This window comes from Athene cunicularia (genome assembly GCF_003259725.1).
Source record: "Athene cunicularia isolate RWA chromosome 2 unlocalized genomic scaffold, athCun1 chr2_part1, whole genome shotgun sequence".
Classification (NCBI taxonomy): Eukaryota; Metazoa; Chordata; class Aves; order Strigiformes; family Strigidae; genus Athene; species Athene cunicularia.
The window spans coordinates 67,110,743-67,124,728 of NW_020799095.1; the positions used below are offsets into that span (position 1 = coordinate 67,110,743).

At 36.5% G+C, this 13,986-nt stretch overlaps 1 pseudogene; it reads right to left on the reverse strand.

Moving 5' to 3' along the window:
* Window positions 1-470: 470 nt before the first annotated feature.
* Window positions 471-3,068, reverse strand: LOC113476060 (annotated as a pseudogene).
* Between the last annotated feature and the right edge of the window lie 10,918 nt (window positions 3,069-13,986).

The window sequence follows — 13,986 nt, forward strand, 5'->3', positions numbered from 1 at the left end:
ACTCCAGACAACAGTACATTTTAAGGCTAGAAACACTCATTAGATGAAGGTTGAACAAAGCCTCTGTAAAACTTTCTAAATGTGTGATCACACTACATAACGTGCTAATAAGCAGTGTCTTCCCTCCAGGGTAAGCTCGTGACTATGTTAGATCATTGAACATTCTCTTCTGAATAATAAATGTAGAGAATTTTGTCCAAGAATCCCAGTCTTTAACCAAGACACTTGCAGGGAACGGATTTCTTGCTAGTAGGTTTTTCTTTTAAGCTATTTAATTCTGCAGATTTTTTTTTTTTCAAGCAGATCAAAAAATGTAGGCTCTATAGGAAAAATACCATTTTGTTTTAAATTGATCAAATTCTCAACTGTCAGCAAAAGGTCTCAGTCAGACTTTCTTACCTTTTGAAAGAAATTGCATGTCACAGTGATATGTCAAATGGCATTCTGTGCTGCATTTTCATAATACACCACTAAGACAAAGGATACCTTTCTGCTGTTTTGAATGCAGGCCAAAACCAGCCTTCTGAGTAGATTGAACAGGGTTCAAGAATATGCTGCATGAATATTAGTCTATGTTCATTTAGAGGCTTGAGATGAGCATCAGGATATGCTCTAAGGGGTAAAAATGCAAAATTAAAACTACAGTTACTTGCAGTTGATGAACATTTATCTGATCCTTTGTATGCAGCCATAGGCAGATATGCTGGTTGCAAGGCTCTTCCTCAGCTGTCTGCTACAAGGCCTGTCATATTAGAAGGCAACTGAGGCGTGGAACAATTCTTGTAGCATTGTGGGTATATCACACATTCCTGTACCTTGAAATGGGACATGAAGATCACAGACAGGAAGCATGATGGGGTTTAGCTCAATCTTTGGCGTGACCTCTTGTGCAAACAGAAGCAAAAGAACATAGAAAGATAAAAGATTTTGGGTTTTATCCTCATGTATTCTAGCTGTCCAATATAGCTGAATATACTGCGTCATATATATTTTTAATTTATGTGAGTATATGCAGCACACACACTCCGATATTAATTTATTTTATGATCACTGAAAGGTTTGCACTAGTAGTCTAAAAGAAAGCATTGTATTGATCTAAAAAAAAAAAAAATTCTACCAAGATAAACAGATTTTTTTTTTTTCAAAAGAATCTTATGGGAATTTGTTACTAATTTCCCAAAGAAAATATAGAGATCATAATTATGAAGGCTAATTCAAGCAGAGCCAACATAACTGCTCAGTCTTATAGCAAAAGAACTGCGATAACTACTGTTTTACTTGCTTCTAATATGTTGCAGATACTGCCCTATTTCAGTAAGCAATGTGGAGTGTATCATTAGATGCAGAAATACTTCTGGTCATGTATTTTCTTTTTCAATGCCATATTTTCCTGTGTGCATTTGCCTGTGTTTTTCCTTTTTGTGGAACTATAAATTAAGCCCTCAGAATGACCGTTTACACTTTGATGCATACTAATCAATACAAACAGACCATTTTAGAATTAATTCTGAACTAATTAGCAGTAATTAGCTGTGTCTGTCAAAAATATCAGCAGTCATTTAGAGTATATTACTTATCAGTCAAATATATTTTAAATAAATTTTGATAGCATTTCTGGCTCCAATTAACAGAACATGAGAATCTTACTGCAATTTTCATGGATGTTATTCTAACATATGTGAAAAGGGACTATATGCGTATTTATGGAAGAATATTTCCGTGATACTCATATTATAGTGGCTTGAATCAAGAAAAGTGCATTATCCTCACATAGCTAAATCAGAACTAGAAAAATAATAGCCAGTAAGGGAAATAGTGATATAAACTGCTTTATTAAAGCCTAAACCAGAATTAGGAAATATAATTTTTCCCTCTTTTTTTTTTTTTTTTAATGTAACTACTTATTCTGTGGCTTATAAATCATTGCCTAACAGTATCTCCAAATTAGAGGTTTTGTAGATGGCTTTAAATTTTATGGGCTGTTCGGAAATTAATTGTCGATTTCAACCTGTATGTTTGAAGTGGCGTATCTCAGCTCAGAATAACATTTATTAATCAAAATTAAAACCATTAGAATCAACACAACCTTACCAACGAGACACAAGCACATTTATTCCGGTTGCTTAAAATTCTGGACTTCTGGAGGCGATGAAGTCATCAAAGGCAGTTTAGGAATCCCCTTGGTTTCTGAAGCCTCTCCCGTACAGGAAGCTGTCAAGATGCTTGAAGAAGTGATAGTCGGTGGGCGAGAGGTCTGGTGAGTACGGTGGATGAGGCAGAGTTTCCTACCGCAGCTCGTTCAACCGTTGCAATGTCGAAAGTGCAACGTGTGGCCACGCGTTATTGTGGAGAAGGATTGGACCCTTTCTGTTGACCAATGCTGGGCACAGCCATTGAAGGTTCTGGTGCATTTCATTGATTTGCTAGATGTACTTCTCCACCATGATCATTTCACCCGGATTCAGGAAGCTGTGATGGATTAAACCAGCAGCAGACCACCAGACAGTCAGTATGACCTTCTTTTGGTGCAGATTCGGCTTTGGGAAGTGCTGTGGAGCTTCGTCGCGGTCCAACCGCTGAGCCGATCGTCGCTGGTTATCGTAAAGCATCCATTTCTCATCACACGTCACAATACCGTCGAGAAACGGGTCGTTCTGGTTGCAAAAAAGAAACACCGATGACACTTCAAAACAGCGAGTTCTGTGATTCTCATTCAATTCGTGCCGCACCCATTTGTCAAGCTTCTTTGACTTTCCAATCTTCTTCAGATGCTCAGAAACAGTTGATATGCTTACCCTGAGTTTTGCAAGTTCTCGAACGGTTGTGTGTGTATCTGCTTCCACCAGAGCCTTCAATTCATCATCGTCAATAGCAGAAGGACGTCTGCGACCTTCTTGATTTTCAAGGTCAAAATCATCATGTCAAAATTTTTGGAACCAAAATCACACTGTCCGTTCGTTAACACTTCCTTGGCCATATACCTCATTGATGTTTTGAGCAGCTTGCGCTGCATTACGTCCAAGTTTGAACTCATAGAAGTCGATCTGTCAAAATTGCTGTTTTGACATCTGAATGTCAACCTCCAAAATTTGTCAAAAAATGTAGCTTATATTATAATTTAATTATACAGCGTGAAATGAGCTTTTCAAAAATATATAACAGTACACCAGTCGAGAAGGTACTGTTCCTGAAACGTATACAATGAAAATCACATTACAAAACGGAAATTAATTTCCGAACAGTCCATAGGTCAAAGGTGGCTGATAAAGTTGTACCTGGGTTAACCTTCAAAGGATATTTTTCAAACCTGTGAATGTTATCAATATCAGGTTGAGAATTTGATCCTTTCCATGTTGTGGTTAGAGATGAAACTTCATCAGAATTATGAATAAATGAGAAATACAACAATAAATGACTAAGCATGTCTATATTTATACCAGTTCTTGTATGTCTGCATATTTAGATGCTCTTAGCTAATATTCTGACTACACACCTGATAATAAATAAGTAAGTACAATCAACTTTTTTCAAAGACAGGAATTCTAAGAAAATTAATATTTTTCCAAGGATAGGTAGCAGAGCTATGGGGCAGGAAGCCACAGAAACTTTCTTTCTAATGTGGACTGAGTTGATGAGAGTCACCTACCATTCCCTTCCATCTCTGTGTGTCAAAAGATGCTGTGAAGGAAGAAAAAAAATTAGGAAGTGATTCTTGTGTCTGGAATCCATGCTCTAAAAGGGACAGAGATGTGATGGGTTGTAATGATATAGTGTAGTTGGAAATGTCACTGTTAGTTTAATGGTTGAACTGGATCATCTTCAAGGTCTTTTCCAACCTAGACGATTTTGTGATTCTGTGAATGGGTTGAAGATGGAACAAATTTAAGGTAAAAACATTGCCATTTTATGGACTTGACAGCAAGCTTTGCATGGAATTATGCTGCTAAGATCACTTAAGGGTAGACCTGGTAAAATCAAAACAAGAAATACATCCCAAGAGGCAGCTCAAGTCTCTTGCCATATTGGGCTTTTTGAAGGTGAATCTGTGGATGCCTTTGTAGGTAAGAGCACATTTTATGCTCCATAATAAGTAGATTATTTTGTACATGAGAATCCACTTTTTTTTTTTTTTTTTTTTTTTTTTTTTTTTTTTTTTTTTTTTTTTTTCTGAATATGCCCTTTCCCACAGTCTTTTCAGCATTTTTTTGTGAAAGGAGAATAATCTGGTTTCTGACAATTAAGTTATTAATAAACATTAGGTCATTAGACAAATCAGGAAGGAAATCCACTTTCAAAGAAGAAAAAAAAAAAGTGACCTAGCAGGTAAACAGATATTCAAGGCTTCTTCCTAAGGTCATACAGTATGATATTACCTGTCAAAGATGAATTACAGTTTTTGATTTGGTTTGTATTACCTTTTTCTCCAAAAGGGAATCTCGTGGGTTATGATTCTGTCTCTGAGGAGTCTACAACACTCTAGAGATTTATATGGAGTTAAATTCTTTGTTGCTAGGTTTATCAGAAACCACAAGAGCAAAATAACACACCATCCTCTAATTTCAACACTGACATGAAATGCCAGTGCTTCTCTTCAGGGATTTGTTATCAGAAACATGTCCATAAAAATGTGAAATCAGATCTTGAAGGCTGAACATGACCTTGGTATATAATTGGAAAAAGCTATACAGATTCTGGGAGAAAGGTATTTCCAGAAGTAAAAAATATACTTTTGTTGAAACCTTTAATTTTATTTCTTTTTACTGCTGACTCTTGTTAAAAGACTGACTCTTTGAATTTTTTGAACCCCTTCCTCATTCTTTTTCCATGTTTTGAATGATAGCTTTGTTTAAATATTGGGGCAAATTAAAAGTGGCTTGGGGAAAAAACAAAAAATAACAAACAAGCCAACAACCCACAAACTTTCTCATAGCATACAATGATCTAGAAAAAAAGGACAAAAAAATGTGTCAAACAGCTTTATTTTTCCAAGCATACCTTATGAACTTATTTGAAAAGCAATAATAATTCCTTAGAGAACAGGCTGGTACAACTCTGTGAACACAAAAAGACACCAAGACATATACAGATTTTCATAATGTGTCAGGTTTTTTGCACATTTCTTCCATAAAAATTACCTGGTTTTCTGAGCTTGCAAATGAAAATATCTTAGGACATTAATTTACATTTACTTAGCACGCAGTTCTGATAGTTTAAGATGGCACTGTATGAACTGTTTGTTATTAGTTTTCTCCCTTTCCTATGTCCTCATGTTGATAACAATGGCAAAATAAAACGCATGCTCACAGCACCATCTCCTATCTCCTCAGCCAACAAAGGGAGTAGCATGAACTGACACTGCTTTTCAGGAACACCCATCTTCAGTGTAGAACATTTTTCTAGTGTATTGTCTGACTCTTGCTTCATTTCCTGCTATTTATTTTTTAAAAGTCTACAGTTTCAAGCTAAAGGTTATAATACAATAAGCTAACATAGGGCCTGCAATTTTTAATAAAACAACTGAATGTCTGAACAATTGCTTCTAGGTGTAATTAAGAGGTTAGATTTGTATCTTATCTGCATAGCATCAATGCTGCTGTGGTGCTAATAGCTGTTTTGAATCTTAGTCACCTCTTCTCATGGTTTTATTAAAACGTGTGGACCTTTACTATTGATGCACTGAGATGTTTGGTTTAAACCAGACCAGTCCTAGTTCACTTGGAAAACATGCTTTTCTCACTTACTTTCTTAATTTAAGAAAAGAGCTCGAATGAATCTGTGCTTCAAAGTGTGTGGAGGGGAGCCACTCTTACATTGCTGAACTTGCACCGATTTTCTTCTTTCATTCTTCATAGCCCTATGCTGGAGGCTACACAAAGGAGAAGAAACATTACTAATGAAGGGACCTCTGCAGACTGTTAACTGACATGACCAATGAGAAAAAAAAAATGAATGGTGTGCAGGAAAAGGTATCTAATGGCAGTTAAACATATCTCCTCATTTGGGCAATGCTGTGTCAGGGATTAGATGAGCTGGCTACTGGAGAGAGGGCACAAACACAGTGTGCTGCAGTGCAAAGGTAGGACTCTCTAGGGAATGAGGTTAAAGCTGGGTTAATTGTGCCTGCCTCTAAGAAGAACTGTCATGTGTGGGTAGATCATGAGACTGACACAGCTGTAATGCTTTCATCTCAGCTAAAGCTAAGTCAAGGTATCGCTGCACACTACTGTGTTCACAGTGTTTCCATATTCTTACAGTCTCAACCTTCTTTTTCTGACTAGAAACTCTTAAACTCAAAACTGAAGGTCTGAGCCACAGACCCTTCTCTCTGGATAAGGATGATAGGAACAGCATTAGAACCATTTTTTTTTTTTCCCCCCTCCACTCTCTTGCTTCTCAGTTCCATATTTCTGCTATTTTCCTGTTGTATAATTGCATACTATGTAAGGAAATTATTTTGAATAGTCAATGAATCATTCTTTCCTATTAAACATATCTAGGGAAATAGAGATAGTATTTGTACTTTCCATAATGATTATTTCAGACCAAAGTTCTACGTCTGGATCAAGATACAGATATGGTGTTCTAAATTATTATATTCTGCTTAGATATTACTGAGATAATTTAAATATCTCTTTTTTAGGAAAGCGAAACAACTTTCCTAACTCCTCCTTTTCCCAGACAAGGTATGGATCCAAGAAGGAACCAAAATTTTTTGGTTCCCACTTTGCCTCTGAAACCAAAGTATCTAATGTAAAAAAGGGACAAAGAGCGAGTGATCATTGGTACAATACAGAATCTGCTGTGAGGATGTCTTTTAATGGTTGTGACTCCCATTTTCGTCATTACATATTATATTCTAACAGGTTTATCTTTACTGTATGGAACATTTGTTAAGTGCATGGTAAATCACCAAGGAACTCTATAACTTCCTCTGAACTCTTTCTGGAGCCAAATGCTTACACTTAATTATAAATTGCTAACCTCTTTCCATTTAAAATTCTCCAACTATTCTAATTAGGCATCCCCAAAGGTCAAAGAACATTAACCATCTGGGCACAGTCTGGCTTTTTGAAGTGCTTGGAAATCTACTGTTAGTGCTATTTGAGGAAACATAGGAGAAACCCAGCTGCCCTAGCTAGCATAGAATAATTAATAATAATAGCTATGTAGTGATGACACATCCAGGTTAATTGCATACTAATTAAAGGCTATAATAAAGCAAATGACTGTTTGCATTTGAAATAATGGCTTGTGGCCACAGTAACTCACAGAAATATGCCATATCCTCTTGGCAAGATCTCAAATGGGAATGAAATTCATTTGAGACATGTGCACATGCTCTAGTCTAAGAAGTCAAGAGCTTTGAGAAGCTATCTGCAGTGAGACAGAAATAGTCATTAATGAAGAAGAGTTTGATATGAGCTGAAGTTAAGTTCTGAAAGAGTGAATGGAGACAGGGTCTGGCAGAGCTGGGAGTCAATCAAAAGATAATTAATGGACAGTGCAGAATATGAGGAACTGTTCAGCATGAAGAATCAGATCTTTAGTCAGGTGCAAACAGGGAAGGAGCCAGGAGGGGAGTCCCTCAGTTAGCTATTTCTGGATGCTTAGAAAGGAAATTAGGGAGCTTGTCAGTCAAAGGGTGACTGGCTGAAAACAGAGTGCTGGCCAGACAAGAACTATATTAGAACTCAGTGCTGTTCATAAAACCAGTTTGAGGCTTTACCGGAGGGGTTTTTTAGTGTGCTGTGAGTGAGATAAAGTGAAAGGGATAACGGGCTATTTCTGGGGAGGAAGAACATCTGATGCATTGAGTAATCAAAAGCTAAACTGAACACTCTGAAGAAGTCATGTTAGTACATTTAGGGAAATTGTAAAGATGTCCAGAAAGACAACTTTCAGTCAGGCACTACTAAGTTCATAGACTAATTGTAGGTTGCCATCCTAGATCTCTCCTGTGTCTGATTCTTATTAGATTCTGGCCACATCCAGACTAGAGCCACTCCTTTGATGAGTGGGGGAAAAGGAATATAGGAACTGAGAGAAAAGAAGAAAGAATTAGGTTCATATGTAGTGGTTAGATTCAAGTATAGCTGAAATTCAAAGGGGTTTGGATTATATATGGTTTTATTTACAGAACAATTCAACAGAAAAATGCAAAATTTGAAATAAAATAGAAAAACAGCAAAATGAAATAGTAACCTAATTGAAAAAACCCAACTGCTATTATATTTACTTGTGTTCAATTTTAACCTACAGGTTCTATTGACATGCCTCAAAGACCAAATCTCCCCTAGAACCTCACCAGGATGCACAGCCATGTAGTTCTTCTGTTGTATTTAAAGTAGGGCTGAGTATTCTCTCTAAAATAGTAAACTGCGGGAGATATCGACACACATACGACAAATATTTAAAATTATTTTGTGCTACACTGGAATAGACAAAGTAATACCCAACTGATTAAGAAGTTGTGAATACTGTAATTAATATATACCATTGGAAAAAAAAAAAAAAAAGTGACTAACTTTCAGAATTTCTTCTGACTGAGGAAAATGCTGAATCCAAATCAAGTTTCGTGACAATGCTCCATTAATCTTGATTTTTATAGTCCAAACTAATGTCAACTTTAAATACAAATGTGTTTATACTTGGTAATAAAGAAAGTAATAACTGAATTAGAGGAATTAGAGGTTCAGAAGATTTGGCCATATAAAATTATTTACTCAAAATAGTCTTTAAAAAGATCTTTAAAAGGCAGAAAAATAAATTATATTACCTTATCGAGGGACTAGACCTGAAACTAATGTTAGTTGACATAGTAAATGGACGTCAGCAGTGTGATGGTGACTGATATCAGTTGAAGATTTGGTCCAAACTGATTAGCAAAATATTAAATTCAACATGTATCTTATATACATATGCTGTTTTGTCTGTAAAACTCTACATCACAAACTGCAGCTTTTTCTACCATTTTATTATGGCCTCTTTTTTTCAAGATAAAAAGAAATGACTCAAGAATTCTTACTCTTGTATTTGAGCTACTGAGAATGTGTTTTAAAACAATTAATAACAGGATATTCAGTTATTTTAGCAGCTTAAGTGAACTCAAACCATGGGGTCAGAATTTTTTTATAAAAAGGATGACTTCATGCACTTTGAAATCAATGCACAAATCTGAGAAACCTTGAATAGGCAGAAGCTAATGGCACTGAAACTTTGCAGGACCCGAGCTAGATAAATGACCTGCAGCCTACAAAGCCACTCATTTTCTAATATACACAGCGACAAAAGATTAGGATGTAAATGGCAAGCTTATTTAAGCAGAAGGAAAAGGAATAGTTTTACGACATATTTGTTCACAAAAAGAAAAAAGAAAAAAATAATTGAGAGAAAGCTGAAAACCACTGGAAAAAATGATGAAGGATAATCAGTTACTGCTAATATTAGAAAATGGTTTTACAGGACAGTAATTTAAAGATTTCACATCTGAAAGACACAAAGAAAAGTACTATCAGAAAACAATGTAATGTTAGGGTAAAACAGCAATAATATGTCTACCCCCAAATTTTAGAATAGTTGGAGAGGCATATAAAAAGTAATGATTTACAAGTCTGGAGACACGTGCAGTATCTACTCCTCCCTGCCTCTTTCCCCAGAGACAAAGACTTAGAGTGCCAAACCTCAAAGCTTCTTTAAAGGGTGATTTTAGAAACACAGTTTTCATTTTGACTACTTAAGTAACAAACAGTGCACTAACCAACAGATACGAGCCCAGAAGAACTATTAATATTAAATTGCTACTGTAGTGTGAATAAACAAGATAAGTCCTACTCATGGCATTGAAGCAACACTACCTTCATAAGTGAGATGGGAAAAGTAGAAAGGCGAACTATTCTGACGGAGGAAACACAGTGGTAAGTGTAGGGACAATAAGAAATCTAAATTTCTACCTGAAACTAATAGAGAGTCTGAAATCCTTAGAATCTTTAAATTTTTTTTGGAAAAAAAAATAATGTCAGTTGGTGCCACAAACAAATATTTTACAGCAAATAAGATAAAAACCAGATATTCAGATGTTCCTGAAGACAGAAAAACTGTCAAGACATTTTAAAAGCAAGCTATCAGCAGAAAATCATGCCAGGAGTATGAACACTGCTGTTAACTATGATGCTTGACATGTGGAATACAGAGCAGTTTAATAAATTGACCAGTGAAAAGAGATTCCTTAATACATATGGCAGAAAAGAGAAACATCAGTCAAAATGCATGCTAGCCCAGAAGAAAAATAAAATAGTACTTCTGAAATAGTACAGCATCTATACTCCCGGATAGCATTGTTTGGACAGTCTTAGTTCTAAATTCATGCTGTGTATTAGACACTTGGTCAAGATACTTGCCAACCGCACTGCAGTATGTAACTGTAGGTAAATACTTTCACTACACTACTCCTGACTAGAGTTTTGAAAGGCTGCTCCTCAGTGTATCATCTGCACAAGGAACATGTCAGGAAAAAAAGCTGCAAGCATATAAGAAGAACTAATAGGACAGAAAGTCACTGGTGATATATAACATGAGGGGCATGTAAAAATTCACTTCAGAGAACAATGGTAAATTGAGAGGTCTCCAGGAGAAATCATCACCTATTAGTGGTCTGTCACCTTTTGAAAATACTCACATAGTGGCACTTCAACCTGCAAAATAGAATCACACCACAGCAGGATCACTTTTACCAGATACACAATTTGTAATGAGATGCTTTTACTGGACCTAATTAGATGGATTTTTTAGAAAGTAAGTGCTTGTCCTTGTTTGCGTTGGTTTCAGTCTACTGGACTGCCTCATAACTATGCACAAACCTGAAACAAGAGAATACCAATCCCCACCAGGATATTTAAGGTATTTACCCCAGTTCATTAAACTAACAGAGTATGCCTGTGAAATCCCAGACTAAATCTCAGCTAAAATTAATGAACTGCTGTGTGGGCTTCACTGCCGCCACTAAAAATACTGAGCCTTCTCTTAGGACCTTCTGTTGGACCTGTGTAAAACCTGGGTGCCTGATGCTGCTTTGAATCAGCAGAACAAAACAGACTATAGAAATTACAGATGAGGTAATGTAAAAAACCACTGAGATAAAAAACACATTTGCACTGCTTCTGGTAGTAGAATTCGATGCAGAGTAGATATGCTTGTACAATAGATAAAAGTAACTACAGTTCTGGGGTTTTTTGTTTTGGGTTTGGGTTTTTTTTTTTTTTTTTTTTTTTTTTTTTTTTTTTTTTTTTTTTTTTTTTTTTTGTTTTTTTTAAACCTACACTAAAGGGTTTAATGTACTTCCAGCACAGCATGTCAGGCTCCTGATTTGTTATGCTTTTAGAAAGAAAGGTGCAGGCTAACAGTTTCCTCTCTCACACCTGCCTGTGATTACTATTGCAGAATTTTAATATTTCCATCAAGCACTGGCAAGCCCAATGCTTATGAGTTGTAGTGGATTATCTGGGTTTTACCACTACCTGCAAAACTGATGCTGAGCATTTGTGAATCCAATCTGAAATGATGCTTAATGCTGGAGAGGAGTTACTCCTGAGTTTTACGGAACAAAAGGATAAAACCTCTTTAATAGACTACATGCTATTGGCTAGATTTTACATACCAGATTTTGAACCTGGTACAGAGTTTAAAGAAATATTGTGATTTGTTTTCAATTTGGTTACTTTGATTTAGTTTCTGCGGTGAGTTGGCCTTGGCTGGCTGCCAAACATGCAATCAGCCACTCTCACTCCCCTTCCTCAAAGGACAATGGGAGAAAATAAAGACAAAGTGATCCCTCATCGGTTACCATCACTGAAAAAACAGACCCAGTTTGAGGAAACAATTTATTTCCAATTGAAACTGAGTTGAATGGTGAGAAAGAAAGACAAAAACTAAAACACTTTCCCCCCCATTCAGGCTTTTCCCAGGCACAATTTCATTCCTTCATCCCTAACTCCTCTACCTCCTCTCACCAAAGCAGCACAAGGAGATGGGGAATGGGGGGCTGCAGTCATTCCATAACAGGTCCTCTCTGCCACTCCTTCGTCCTCACACTTTTTCCTACTCCTGTGTGGGGAATAAGACAGTAAAAACCATTATTAGGCTTTCTGACATAAAAACACTACGTAACCAAAAGTGAATTTTATAAAGGTCTCATAAGGTGGAGGCAGGATTTTTTTCTAAATAAAGCATTTTTGTGAATAAAGCATCACAATCTCCAATCAGAATTTCCAATCAAGTGCAGACCTCCACTATTAACCCTGACTATTAATTACAAACATAATAAAAAAAGCCAAATTTACAGATTATTTCATACTACTGACAAAATATTGCACTAATAAAATACACTTCTGGGCAAACAGACCACTAAAAAGGCGATGGAGAACAAGTGTTACTCTTTGTTCTTAGGACGGAAGTATTTCACGGTTTGGAAATTACCTGCTCAGAACTCACGCTAAGTCATCTTCCCCTTCCATACAACCATGGTTTAAAGCTGCAGTTTTCTTTCAAACCACTGTGATTAATATCTTGAGCATCGTGGTGTTGCATTTAAGGTAATGAATTAATTTGGTAAATTATTAATCCCCTTGCGTTCTATCCAGTCCTCAGAGATTAGAGGGGCTAGGGGTGGCTGGATTTATCTCTTAGCAGGAATGCCAGTTCTGGCCGTAACTACAGGCCTGACACCAGGTGCACGAACATCCCGTGGGCTGTAGGTCTGGTTGCATTCAAGAGAAGCAGTCAGGTTCATGAATAGTGCGATTTATTCTCATGCAACATCTACAGATTCTTTGAGATTGCCTGTGATAAATGCATAAACTGCAGGTTGGCTGTATAGCACTACACACAAAAAAACAATCACACACACTTAATTCCTGGGTAATCAGTGTAGTCGAGGGCCCAAATCTTGCCAAAAGGTGTCTCTTCTGGGGGGTGGTGAGGAGCACAAACCCGTTGATCTGTTCCTCAGATTTGGTATCAGATTATCATCCCTCCGAGTTAGATACAAACTCAGGGTAGTATTTATCCAAGTGTGTCTGTGTGAGTGGGTGGGACTGTGGCCAAGCCATTGTTTCCTGAGTAACGACACAGCACATTCCTTGGTGCAAGGGGTGCTCTGTTTTTTGTGGGAAAAGAGGAAGAATGAGAGATAAGGTCTGAAGAGTACTGCAAAACAGTCCTTGAGAGAAGATGAAGAGCAGGAGATAAATCTGCATAGTCATGTCAAATGTTCCTTGAGAATAGTAGAAGAATGGGACCGCGCAGCCTCCACCTCCCTTGGCATTCCTCCTTGGTGTCACGGCAACACAAATCACTTGATCTCCATCACATCCTGTGTTTGTTCTGAGCACCATGTGTTAAGGAAAAGTGTTTTGCAGATTTTTTGATGTTTTACTTTCCCTACACTTCCAAGAACAGTATTTTTAAATATTTTTTCCAAAGACTTTTAGGAAACATTCACCATGTTCTGCAGCTCATTACTCAGATAATTATTACCAAACTATGAAGAAATTGGATAATTGATCTTAAAACAAAAATGCTAATATTCTATGCAATTTTGATTCTCATTCATTTACATGTGCACATAACTTGGTAAATCCAGTTATGGACTAAATTTATATATCTAACAATAATGAGTTTCCATTTTAACGTTATGTTACTTTTATTCTATACATTTTGCATGTATGAATACTGTTTAATAGAATCAACATGCATGACTAATTTTTGCCAAGCACCGAGTCAGACAGAATATCTAACGAATGGAAATGTTTTTCTTTATACTGCATCTTGATAAAACCTCTTTATGATGTAGATCATCAACCTAGCTACAATTAATGATGGGAGTCTGTGAGAACAGCTTCTATGCTACCAAAGCTTGTTGAAATTTGTAAATATTTCTGGTAGTTGTTAATCTAACAGGCAAAGATGAAGTAAGGAAAAAAAAATATCTAC